General features: G+C 37.3%; 1 pseudogene; it reads right to left on the bottom strand.

The window, feature by feature from the left end:
- Positions 1-10,728: 10,728 nt before the first annotated feature.
- LOC110201700 (gap junction gamma-1 protein pseudogene) lies at positions 10,729-11,555 on the bottom strand (annotated as a pseudogene).
- Between the last annotated feature and the right edge of the window lie 1,062 nt (positions 11,556-12,617).

Genomic DNA, 12,617 nt, shown 5'->3' on the forward strand with positions numbered 1-12,617 from the left:
CCTCACTCTACTGGTTCAAGACTGTTATGAGGATCAAAGGATATTATATATGTGGAAACTCTTGGAGAATAGCAAAACACTACACAAATGCATGCTATCATTTTTATCGTGATGACTATCAGTATTTGTATAGAGTGATATTCAAGGTAGAATAGTTCCTGATGGAGTTAATGCCATTAGAGTTTAAGTAAAATCATGGGATTATCACAGGATCTAAAAATTAGAATGACTAGTAGAGTTCATCTAGTCTAAGTCATACTGGAAACGTGGTCGGTCACCTTTAGGGACAGGGCACTCAGTATTTGACCAGATAGCTCCTTGTACTTTTGGACAGTTCTTGTTAGGAAATGTTCCCTGTACTAAGTTAAAAACTGGACTCAACAGTTTTCAGCCCCTGATTCTCTGGGGCTGGGCAAGTGTCATCCATACATATGCACGCACACACACACACACACAAATATATATATGTTATATATTTTTGAATATATGAATTTTGTATATATATATATGTATATATATACACACATGTAAGTCAAATAATATCTATTGTTTTAAAGTTCATAAAGTGCTTTACAAATATAATCCCATCACTTCCTTATAATGGGGGTGGGACAAACATTTATTAAGCACCTGGTATGTGCAAGGCACTGTGTTCAGTGCTTAACAAATATTATCTCATTTGATCCTCTTCAGAACAACCCTGAGAAGTTGGTGATATTATTATCCCCATTTCACAGCTGAGGAAACTGAAGCAGAGGTTAAGTGACTTGCCCACGGTCACACAGCTGGTGAGTGCTTCCAGACTGTAAGCCCAGCACTCTGTCCACTGAGCCACCTAACTGCCCCGATAATAATCTTGGGAGGTAGGTGCTATCGTTATTGCCATTTTATATCTGAGGAAGCTAAGGCATCCAGAAGAGAAAATAACCTGCTCAGGTTATAGAGCTACAAAACACCTAAAGTGGATTAGAATCTGGGTCTTACTGATTCTAAGACTGATTCTCTGTCCATAATATCTCTCTGACAGGACAGTTCCTCAAGTAGCTGAAGACAACAGTTATAATTACTTATTTCCCCCAAGTTATCTCTTCTCCTGATTAAAATATCCCAAATTCTTTAAGTGATCTTTCTTTGACTTGGTTTCAAATCCTTTCATCATGCTGCTGGCCTTTATGTGAATGAGTTAAGATGAGTCCCCAAGTGTAGTAATCAAGATCCTCCTGTAAATCAGCAGTTTTCAGTGTCTCCTATAAGTTGTGTATTTCAAGAATACTAACAATCTATCCTTTACCTTCTTTTTATCACCCTGCAGTTCATAGTACTCACTGTGTAAGGTGGGTGCCTAGAGAAATAGTATAATAGAGGTAACAACAGTATTGAATTTTGAGCCAAAGAACCCAGGTTTCAATGCTCTTCTACTACTTGCGTTACTCTTCAGTAAGTTATTTAAAGTTTATGTGCCTCAGTTTCCCAATATGTTACATGAAGGGGTTTGGCTTGAATGAGCCCTCAGGTCCTTTCTAGTTGGGATGTTTTATGGCTTTTTAATCTGGTCCAACCCCTTCATTTCATGTATAAGGAAACTTGGGTTCTAATCTGTATTGTGCTAGCAATTTGCTTTGTATGCATGAGTGTGTGTGTGACCTTGGAAAAGTCATTTTACCATTTGGGGCCTCAATTTCCTCATCTGTAACATAAAAAACTGAAATATATGAACTTAAGGCCCTCTCAAGTATGATTCTATAAAACAGAGAGACAGAAATATTGAATGACTTACCTGAGGTTTTAATAGCAGAACTTGTACTAGAATCGGGTGCTGCCTGCTAATCCAGGTTTCTTTATACCTTACACCAAGATAGAACTCTTAACAATTAATTGCTAATGGCAAGCTTTATTCTACTGATGTAAATTATTTACTTTTAGAGAAACTAGAGTCCTTAAACTTTAAGGGAGTCCTTAAACAAATCACTTCCTTCATGAGCCCAAACCAGGAACTTTATGAACGAAAACTAGTATCATGCATCTCACTGATATGAGGCAGTGAAAATCCAAGTCTTTTTGGACATCCTTAAATTCTGCTTGGTTGCTAAGTGTGTGTTCTCTCATATGCAACATATTACAAGATTATAGAACTAGAGGGGGCAGCTAGGTGGTGCAATTGATAGAGCTCCGGCCCTGAAGTCAGGAGGACCAGAATTCAAATTTGACACTTACTAGCTGTGTGGCCCTGGCAAGTCACTTAATCCCAATTGCCTCACCAAAAAAGCAAAGCAAAACCAAACCAAACCAAAAAAAAAAATTATAGAACTAGAACAAGAAAAGACCTAGGAAGCCATATAAATCAACCCCTTTATTTTCTCAGTTAAATTACAGTCTTAGGCTATGAGAGCTGAAAAGGGCCTTTGACAGCATCAGATCCAAGTCACTCCTTACCCCTTGTTTTAGAAAGGAGAAAACTAAAGCAAGGAAAAGGAAAGTGAATTTTCCAAGGACACACAATAGCAGATACTGATTTAGAATCCTGCCATCCTATTTCCTTGCCTTTAAAAAATACACCAAAAAGAAGTCCATTTTGGGGATACTCAGAGAATGAAATTGGTTTGTGCAAAAAGTGATCACAATTTCAAGGAGTCATTTCAATGGATTTTCTTCTTCTTTTCCCAGTTAGTGATTATATAATTAGGGTTTCAAGTTGCCAAGTCTTCTCAGTATCACTGCAGTCTGCACAGCTGATATTCTTATAAGATATAGGTATAGGAACTTGGAGTATCCATAGCAGATGTAATTGAGGTTCTCATCCAATATTTCAAATTGGGAAGACAAAGCAGATTTTGAAGACAAAGCCTTTCTTTTTTCTCACTTACTTGAGATCACTAGCATCCACTTGATTTCCTGATTACAATGTAGATGGCTGCTATTGTCAGCCTTTTGGTGTTATAAAGGGAAGACTGTCAGTACCAATGAAAATTTCACAGGAGGCTAGGAAAAGACATGGAAGAGGTCAACATACTTTGTTAAAAAAAATAGAGGTTTATCATGTCTGGACACTGATGTGATGTCAGGAAAATTTCTGTGTTCACTGTCAAAGGAAATCTCTCCTGACCATAAAGCCCAGAGAAAGAATTGTTATTACCAATACTGGTTGAATTCCAGTACGAAGTAGCTATTAAGAAGAAAATGCCATTTGCCTATACTAGAATCTACAATGTTTCAACTCAGTAGACAGGGAAGGTTCCGGTGGTTTATCATTAAATTACTGGAAATAAAGATGGAAAAGACCAGTCAGGGCTTATAAAATTGGACTCTTCTCTTCTGTATGTTTTACATTGCTTTGTTAGTGTGAATGATTTCACTATTAGAAAATCATTCCTGGCATTTGGCCTACAGTTTCTTTGCTTCTAATGCCAATGCATTTTCACTTACGATTTTTGATTTGCATTTCCTGAAATACATCTTTTGCTTAATTGTAATATGCAATCTTCTATTATTAACAGGCAGACATATCTCCTTATACTGATTATTTAGCTATTTCTGAAACTGCTATTGTATGAAAATTGATTCACCTCTGATGAAAGTAATCCTGCCCTCCTTAAGTTTGCTATAGTGCTTTGTCTAGATTTCTCTTTTACCTTATCTTACTCTATCTTTCATTGTATTGCTTATCTGTCTTATTATATTATCCTTGCCACTAAGTTGTAAGGTATATGAGGGAAGTATGTGTGTGTATACACATACATGCATGTATATGTATACATATATATGTGTGTGTATATATGCATACATAAATATCATCACATTATGTATGTATACATATATGTGTACTACTATATATGTATGAACATGTACATAACACACACATATGCACATGGAATAAATATAAAGTGAATAAATATACATATATACAAAATAGTTAAATACAAGGCATTTTGGGAGGGAAGCCACTAGTATTTGGGGGGATAAGCAAAGGTTTCATGAAGAAGATGGGGCCTGAGCTGCATCTTAAATGAAGAGAGGGACTCTATGAGATAAAAGGGAAAGGGAATATATAGCACCTAATATGTCAGGCACTGTGAAAATATTTTTACACAAATTATCCCCATTTTATAATGGAGGAAACCAAGAAATGACTTACACAGGGTCACATAAGTTTCTAAACTCAAACTCAGGTCTTTCTTACTCCACGCCCATCACACTATCTATTGTGCCATCAGATGCCTCAGAGAGAGATAAGGAGAGAGTGCATTTCAGGTATTGAGATATTCAATGCAAAGACATAGAAATAAGAGATAGAGTATCAGAAATGAGGGAAAGAGAAGGGGTTAATTCGACTGGATTCCAGAAGGCTGGAAGGGAAATAATGTCCAATGAGTTTGGAAAGATAGTTTGGGGGCAAGTTTAGGTCTTCAAAAACTAAATAGAGTTCATATTTTATTCTAGAGGTGATATAAAGGCCATAAGTTAAATGGAAGAGCTATATTATCAGATCCGCTTTTAGGAAAATCATTCTGGCAACAGTGTACAGGATACATAAGAGTGAGGAGATTTGAGTCAGGGAAACCAATCAGAAGACTAGTGCAATAATCTAGGCAAGAGAAATGAGGATCTGAACTAAGATTGTAGCTATGTGAGGTGATGGCTCAGATATATGAGCTGCCAAAAGGTAGCAATGGCAAGATTTGGAAATGAATTGGATGTATGGGGTGAGAGAGTATTCCAAGATAATGACAAAATTAGCAACCTGAGATACTAGAAGATATTAGCAATGCCTTTGATAGAAATTGAAAAGTTTTGAAGGGGGTTAAGATTTAAGGGGAATCTCACATCATTATAATGTGGATATAATAAAGTGGATATCCATATTATAATATAGATATAATAAAGCGATGTCCAAAATGATGTATAATTGCTATCATCATCACTATTATCATTATTATCATCATCATCACATGTACTAGGAAACATTTTCTTGATGGAATTGATGAAACAAAATCTGGGTTAAAGAAAAAAAATAATAAAGCCTTTTGGTAATAAGCTATAAAGGTCCCTATCCAGAGTAAATATGACTTTAAAACTGGTGACTTTTCTATTTCTTTTGTCCATCCTATAAATAAATGATAAGCTGCATCAGTAGTAATGTAGTATTTTCTATGATAATACAAGTAACTCCCAGTCCATAGATAGATAGGAATAAGGTATGTTGGATGGCATGAATACTTAAAATTACCTGTGCTAGAACTGGTGGGAACTTTAGAAATAATTTGTTCTCAGTTTCTTCTTATAGAGATGAAGAGGTTTAGTTGGTAGCTCCAACTATGCCCCTGATTCATTGTATGTTCTTGGATGAGTCATGTAATTTCTCTGTCTGGAAAGAATGAGGAGAGAAAGCAATATTTTTTCCTTTATTCACAAGCTTTGCCCTCTAGCACTTCCAGGACCATACACATGCAATTACTTCAGCCTGGCTTATTCTTCTTTATCATCACCAGTGTATTATATTTTCCCCTAATAGTCTGTCCTAAATCAGAATAGTAATAAGAACTCTTTCCCTTTATGAAGTCATTCCGGACTTACCCAACAAGACTTTAACAATCCCATTAGTATGATGTTTATATAGTTTAATGCAGTGAGATATTTTGTGGCAAAAGGCCACATTCTAGTTAATATTTGCTGCTTAAAAGAAAGATAATTAGGAATTTCATGAATTGTGCTATTGTGTAATCTCAAGGTTGACTAGGTGAAGGTCTTCTACTAGGACTTACATAGTGAGTATTTTTCCATCCTTACATGGGCATAGAAAGTGATCGTTCCATGACTTGAAATTGAAATATACTTATAGAGATACAAAGACATTTCTATTTAATAATCAAAATTGAAACTTTTTGCAACTGAAAAAAATGAACCCAGAACAGTTTATAAATAACAACATAAATTTTGAACTTGCTGGTTATGTTTCCCTCTGTTACTTTGTGGTTTTTGTTGTTTAGTCATTTCAGTCATGTCCAACTCTTTATGACCTGAATTGGGCTTTTCTTGGCAAAAATATTGGAGGAGTTTGTCATTTCCTTCTCCAGCTCATTTTACAAGAGGCAACAAGAGGAGAAACTGAGGCAAATAGGGTTAACTGACTTTCCCAGTGTCATACTGGTAGTATTTAAAGCTGTATTTAAACTCAGGTCTTCCTGACTCCAGGCACAGTACTTTATGCACTGTGCCGCCTACTTGCCTGGGTTCTTTACAGATATATTTCTGTTTACACACAAAGAGACACACAGATAGCACCCCCCTCCCAAACAGGAAAGTCATGATGACACAATTTGCTATAGATCAGAACTTGATAGAAGGTGGATTATTTTGGACCCAGAGAATAGTAGAGCCACAAAGCACTTAAAGGACCTAATTATTAAAATAATTATAACTCTAAAGTAGTTTTATTGCATGAACCCTGAAGACAGCATTTTGTGGAAATTAGAATTTATTTTGGATAATAGGATCATGGATTTAGAACTGGATAGGTTCTTAAAACTGTTTTGGTCCGAAGCCCTCATTTTCAGAAGAGGAACTGAAACCCAAAAAAGTTAGTCCAATATCACATGATATTAAATAGCAGAGGCAGAATTTGAACCCAGATCCTTGGGTTTCAACTATATCAGATTTTGACTATACAGATAGATAGAGATATTGATATCTATCTATCTATCTATCTCTCTATCTATATATATATATATGTATAGATAGATAGAGAGAGAGAGAGAGAGAGAGAGAGAGATTGATATATATATCCATTATTTTCTCTCCCCATTAAATTGTAAGTCCCTTGAAAGCAAAGTTTCCACATTAAATCCAAAATTTGTCATTTTCCTTTTCTGTCAGATTAGTCAGTCTGTAGTACCTCAGAGTTGTTTTATATGGCATTTCTTTACTCAATAGTGATTTAAAGCAATTTTATGTGGGTATAGATAGTGTTGATTTCTTCTTCTGAAAGTTGCCTATTTATATTCTTTGACCATTTACAAATTGTGGAATGACTCATATTCTTACAACTTTCATTCAGTTCTCTATATATTTAAGAAATGAGACCTTTATCAGAGAAACTCACTGTAAATTCCCCTCAACCTGATTTTCTGCTTTTCCTCTGATCTTGGCTGTGTTGATTCTGTTTGTGGAAAACATTTTTTAATTTGATGTAATCAAAATTACCCATTTTACATTCTATAATTCTCTTTATTGCTCTTTTGGTAGTAAATTCTTCCCTTTTCCATAAATCTGACTGGTAAAATATTCTATGCTCCTCTATTTTGCTTATGATATCACATTGTGTGTCTAAATCATGTACCCATTTTGACTTTATCTTAATACATAGAAGAAGATGTTAGTCTATACCTGATTTCTGCTGAACTATTTTCTAGTTTTCCTAGCATTTTTTGTCATATACTGAATTATTTTCCTAAAATCTTGTATTTTGGGGCTTATCAAAGATGAGATTGCCATGGTTATTTACTTCTGTGTATTGTGTACCTAATCTCTTACAAACTTAAAGGTTTTCAAAATATCCTTTTCTATATTGTCAGAGTTGGCACACTAAGCAGGTAGTGTAGTCCTAATTTTAGGTATATTTATTATTCATTTATTCATTCATTTATGTATTTATTTATTTTATATTCATCATTCATTAAGTCATTTCACCCCCACTTTACCTATAAGAAAACTAGGCCTTAGGAGGCCTGTCTTATCCAAACTCACACAAGGGTTAAGTTGTATGTTAGTACTATAGAATATTGGTTTTCTGCCTCCAGTCCAGGGCTCATTATGCGATAAGACACGACTCCTAGATCAGAGTTTCTTAAATTAGAGTTCATGGTCTTTTAAAAAATAGATTGTAATAACTGTTTTTCAATACAACTGGCTTCCTTTTCAATCCTATGAATTTTATTTTATGCATTAAAAACATTATTCTGAAAAGGGGCCATTAGGATTTACCAGTTTGCCAAAGTGGTACCTGACACAAGAATAATCAAGAAACTTGTTTCAGCTAAATGTCATTTTATGAATTTCAGCATTATTATTTAAAAGTGTATTTTTATCAACATTACCTTTGTCCTTAATGAAATATGTTAAATTTAAAAAATTGGGTTTTCTTAGAAATATCTTTTCAGTCATGGTTCTTTGATTAGCCATTATTATATGCTCAATATTTTTTAATAAACAATAATTGCTATGTCCGAAATATTATGTAATAAATTGAATAATTTACATAATTATGTAATGGTTACTTTCCATAGTTTTTAACATTTCATATATTTTTTTAAATGTGTCAAAACAAAGGCACTGATTTTTGACATTCCTCTCTTTGTTTCCCTTACCCCAGAATTTTAGGTCATATTGAGCTAAATGGAAGGGGCTTTACATTCAAGATGTTTTTTTAAATGAACATTCCAGTGAGTAATCCCATCTATAATGCATCACTCTTGGTGGGGTATAGATTATAGTTGTTTGTGTTCTTGATGTGGCATTCTCAGCCTTCTCAGTGGGAGAGTCCCTATGATTTTCACTGAAGCTGTAAGTCAGTGTGTCTCGTCAGCATGACACTATTGTGAAGGTTGTATATACAAGATTTAGACTCTGAGTAAAGATTTCTGGCACCCAGCAGAGGAGAATAGATTGCCTTTACTATCATAGTTGTTTAATGGTGACAGACATTCAGTAGTTAGAGGGATCAACTGGGTACAAATGTCTATGAGAAGAGAAAAAAAGTCATAAAGGTTTAACTGATTTCCCTTGGTTCCCTTACAAAAGACTGTGTTCTACCTATATCTCAAAGTGAAGCAGGTACAACTTGCTACAGCTGAATTCCAACTAACCCATCTTTCTTTTGCACCCAGCTCTGAACTCTTAACCTCAACTGCCTCTTCAGAGACACTACATACAGTACACAGAATTATTGAGGAAAGAAGCTGCCTATGTGGATGTTTAACTAGGAAATGATCTCATCCACTGTTCTTTTCTGTGAGCTACCCACTACTCTTACTAGCATGCATGGTATTCTAAAAATGATGTTTTCTTGTTTCCCAATTTTTTTCCTGCCTTTTTTTTCTTGATTATTTTCCTTCTGGGCTTTTCTTTCCCCCACCCCTCATTCTTTATTGGACCTACACATCTTCTAGAATATAGTACCACTGAGACACTATCCCTGTAGTCCTCCAGTTTTCTTTAGTGCTCTGGATTTTGTGGTTGTCAAGAGGCTAGTTCAAAATCCCAGAACATTACCTTGGTGTGGAACTGAGGGGATTCTGTCATTGTAAGTGTCTAAAAAATGACTTCCATATATACAGCAATCCAAGGAGTATCCCTCCTTTGAACAGTTTTTGAATATGAAGAAGAGCTCATATTTATATACAGCTTTGTGGTTTGTGAAGGCTTTTACACAAATTATCTTATTTGAGCCTTACAATATCCCTGTGAAGTAGGTGTTATTAACCCCATTTTACAGGATGAAACCTAGTTTCAGAGAGATTAAAGCCTTGTCCAGGCTTCCACAGCAAGTAAGTGTCTGGGGAGGTGTTTGACCTGAGGTCCTATTTACTTGAAGTCCAACACCTTGACCATTATACTGGTACTGTCTCATTTGGAGGACACATGGTGTAGCATAAGGTAAAGCAATGACAATTTGAAGGCAAAAGAACTGAGTGTGTCACTAAATAGTTACAGTAGTTTGCAGCAATCTATTGAACACCTGCCTTTGCCTCAGTGTCCTTCATCTGTTCCCCTATGCAACAATTCTCTCCCTCCCCATCTTCATTTTCCACACTTCCTTCAATTTCAAGCTAAAATCTCACCTTGTACAAGAATCTTTTCCCAATGCCCCTTAATATTAGAACTTTCTCTGTTTATTCTTTCCAATTTCTCCTGTATGGTTTTTTGTACACAATTGTTTCCATATAGTTTCCTCTATTAGACAACGAGCTCCTTGACAGCAGGGACTTCTTCCTTTCTTTGTAACTACACTGCTCAGCATAGTGCCAGACACATAGTGAGTGTTCATTAAATGCTTATTGCCTAGCTGATTGATCCATAACATGAAGCTAATGATAAGAGAAGTGAAAATGTCTCTCCAAGTAAAATTGGCCTGTTTCTCTTTGATTTTTACGTGGCACTTTACCTGATCCTCTCCTTAGCACTTTTTTGTTTTTGACAGAATAAAATAAGTTTCTATTGGTAAAGTTTTCAAGCTTCAATGCCAAATGGCGTCATGTTTGAAGGTAAGTCCCTGAGATGATCAAAGTTTCTAAAATCCAGGTTTCAAGTTTCCTAGTTCATTGTCCAGTAAACTCAGTGTTCTGGGGAGTGGGGGGAGGAAGGGGAAGGGGATGTGGAGGAGTATCAGAGTGAGGATGGAGGGAATGATCTCTAAGGAGAATTACAGCTACAACCAATGTCAAGGGACAGGCCTTGATGGCCTATCCCTCCATCTCCCACATGGCTATGTGTACTTACATATGTATGTACACATATGCATATACACACATACATACATATATCTCAAAGGGTACAAAAATTACTGTAAAATATAAAGCTTTTATGGGAGATTCTCAGGCCCTTAATCCTCTGAATCCCAAAGCTCTCGTTTCTCCTCATCATGTGTGGAGATCCAATTGTAGTTGAACAAAAAACATCTCCTGTAGGTCACAGTTCTATCTTGGAGAGGTGGGTCTCTTTCTGAGATTGGTTGTGTCAGTTTTGCTGAGTAGAGATATCATGGGTTGGAGGCCAATCTGAACAGTTAGGTGCTGTTGCCAGAGGTGTGCCCAGATGCAACGCCATGTCCATTTGCTTCTTGACCAGACGCAGCTGTTTCTGCATTTGCTCCAGCTCCAGTTTGAGACCTTTTGGAATGGGAGTTGGGGCAGAACTGTATCCCCCAGGCTTCATGCTTCCCAGGTGCAGGTGCAGTAACTCAATCAGGTCGAGCAGGGGGCAAAGGCCACTGACTACCTACATGACCAACAGGAAGATGGTGTTCTTTGGGGGACAAGATACAAAGCAGTCCACAGTGTGGGGACAAGGGCTGCACTGGCAAATATAGGAGGAAGGCACTTCCAAGCCATAGACCAGATGCTGGCCCAGTAGGAAGGCCACCTGTAAGACAGATCCCAGGAGATCCTTCTGTGACCATCATGGGCTCCTTCCTCAGGCGACTTCTGGGGCTTCTTCTTCTCTTTGATCATGGACTTCTTCTCTTCCTCCTCTTTCTCCTGGCTCATCTGGTGCTGGGACAGATGGTGCACAGCATAGCCCAGGTAGAACACGGTGGGTGCAGTAACCAGCATGATCTGGAACACCCAGGAGCATAGGTGGGAGAGGAGTGCAAAGATGTTGCAGCAGACGTTTTGGCAGCCTGGCTTCCCGGTGTTACACACGGATCAGCTCAGTTCTTTCTGGTAAATGGCCTCCCCACCCAAGGCCAGCAGCAGCAGGCGGAACACAATCAGCCTAGATAACCACAGTTTCCCCACCAGGGTGGAATGCTGGTGGCAACCTCTTAGGAAGACCCAGCTCATCTTCAATCTTTCTAATTACTTTCCATGACAATTTCTTCTCCAATTCCCCATACTAGTCAGAAGCCGGGTTAGCAGAAAGACCTCCCAGGTGAATTTTGTACCAGCCTTGGCACTCACAAGGGGAGCTGCAGTAGCCACCACGGGTGGGTAGATTTCATCTTCAAATCCTTGGTCCCTCCCCTGGGGCGGGTTCCAAAAGGGGTCTGCCCCTCCAGGGAAGGTGGCCAGATTGGGTCCTGGTTCCCTGAGGTCTGTTTTGAGTCCCTGGCCAAGGTTCTGCAGAACCTTTGGATCCCACACTCAGAAATCCTCTTCTTTGTACTTTTCTCCCAGTTTTTGTGCTATAATTTATTTATATACATCTCTTTGAGAACAGGGTATATAATAATAGTAGCCAGCATTTATAAAGTTCTCTAAAGTTTGCAAAGTGCATTTTCATGTGTTAAATTATTTGATTCTTAAAACAACTTTGTGAAGGTAGGTGATGTCATTGGCCCCATTTTACAGATGAGGAAACTGACGTAGATAAAGCTTAAGTGGCACATAGCTAGAGAAAATCTGAGGCAGGAATTCAGCTCAGCTCTCTGTGATTCCAAAAGTCATGCACTCTATCCACTGCACTGCCTAGCTACTTGTGAGGAGTATGAAAAATAGAATAAATAGGGTAAGAGATAGGGCTCTGAATTTCCAGTTAGGAAAATCTAAGTATATATTCCTTCTCAGACACTTACTAGCTTTGAAGCCTTGGGAAAGTAATCTAATGTTTCTGGGCCTCAGCTTTCTCATCTGTGAAATGAAGAGTTTGGACTTGGTGGTCTCTTAACCCAATTTCCAGCTCTAAATCTCTGATCTTGTGATGCAAGTCTATGTCACTCTAGGCTCAGCACATTTTAGCTGCTTAATAAAAGTTTGTTGAGGGCATGGGTGAGAATCAATTATGTTGGGATGATTTCAAAAAGAAAAAAAAAACTGAAGGGGTTAGAAAATGGAATGAGTTGAGTGAAAGTGGAAGGAAAAGGAAGAATGGGGAAGAATATTTTACATAAAAAGGGCATGCAAAGA

Source organism: Phascolarctos cinereus, unplaced genomic scaffold, assembly GCF_003287225.1.
Source record: "Phascolarctos cinereus isolate Bilbo 61053 unplaced genomic scaffold, phaCin_HiC Scaffold_726;HRSCAF=1367, whole genome shotgun sequence".
Classification (NCBI taxonomy): Eukaryota; Metazoa; Chordata; class Mammalia; order Diprotodontia; family Phascolarctidae; genus Phascolarctos; species Phascolarctos cinereus.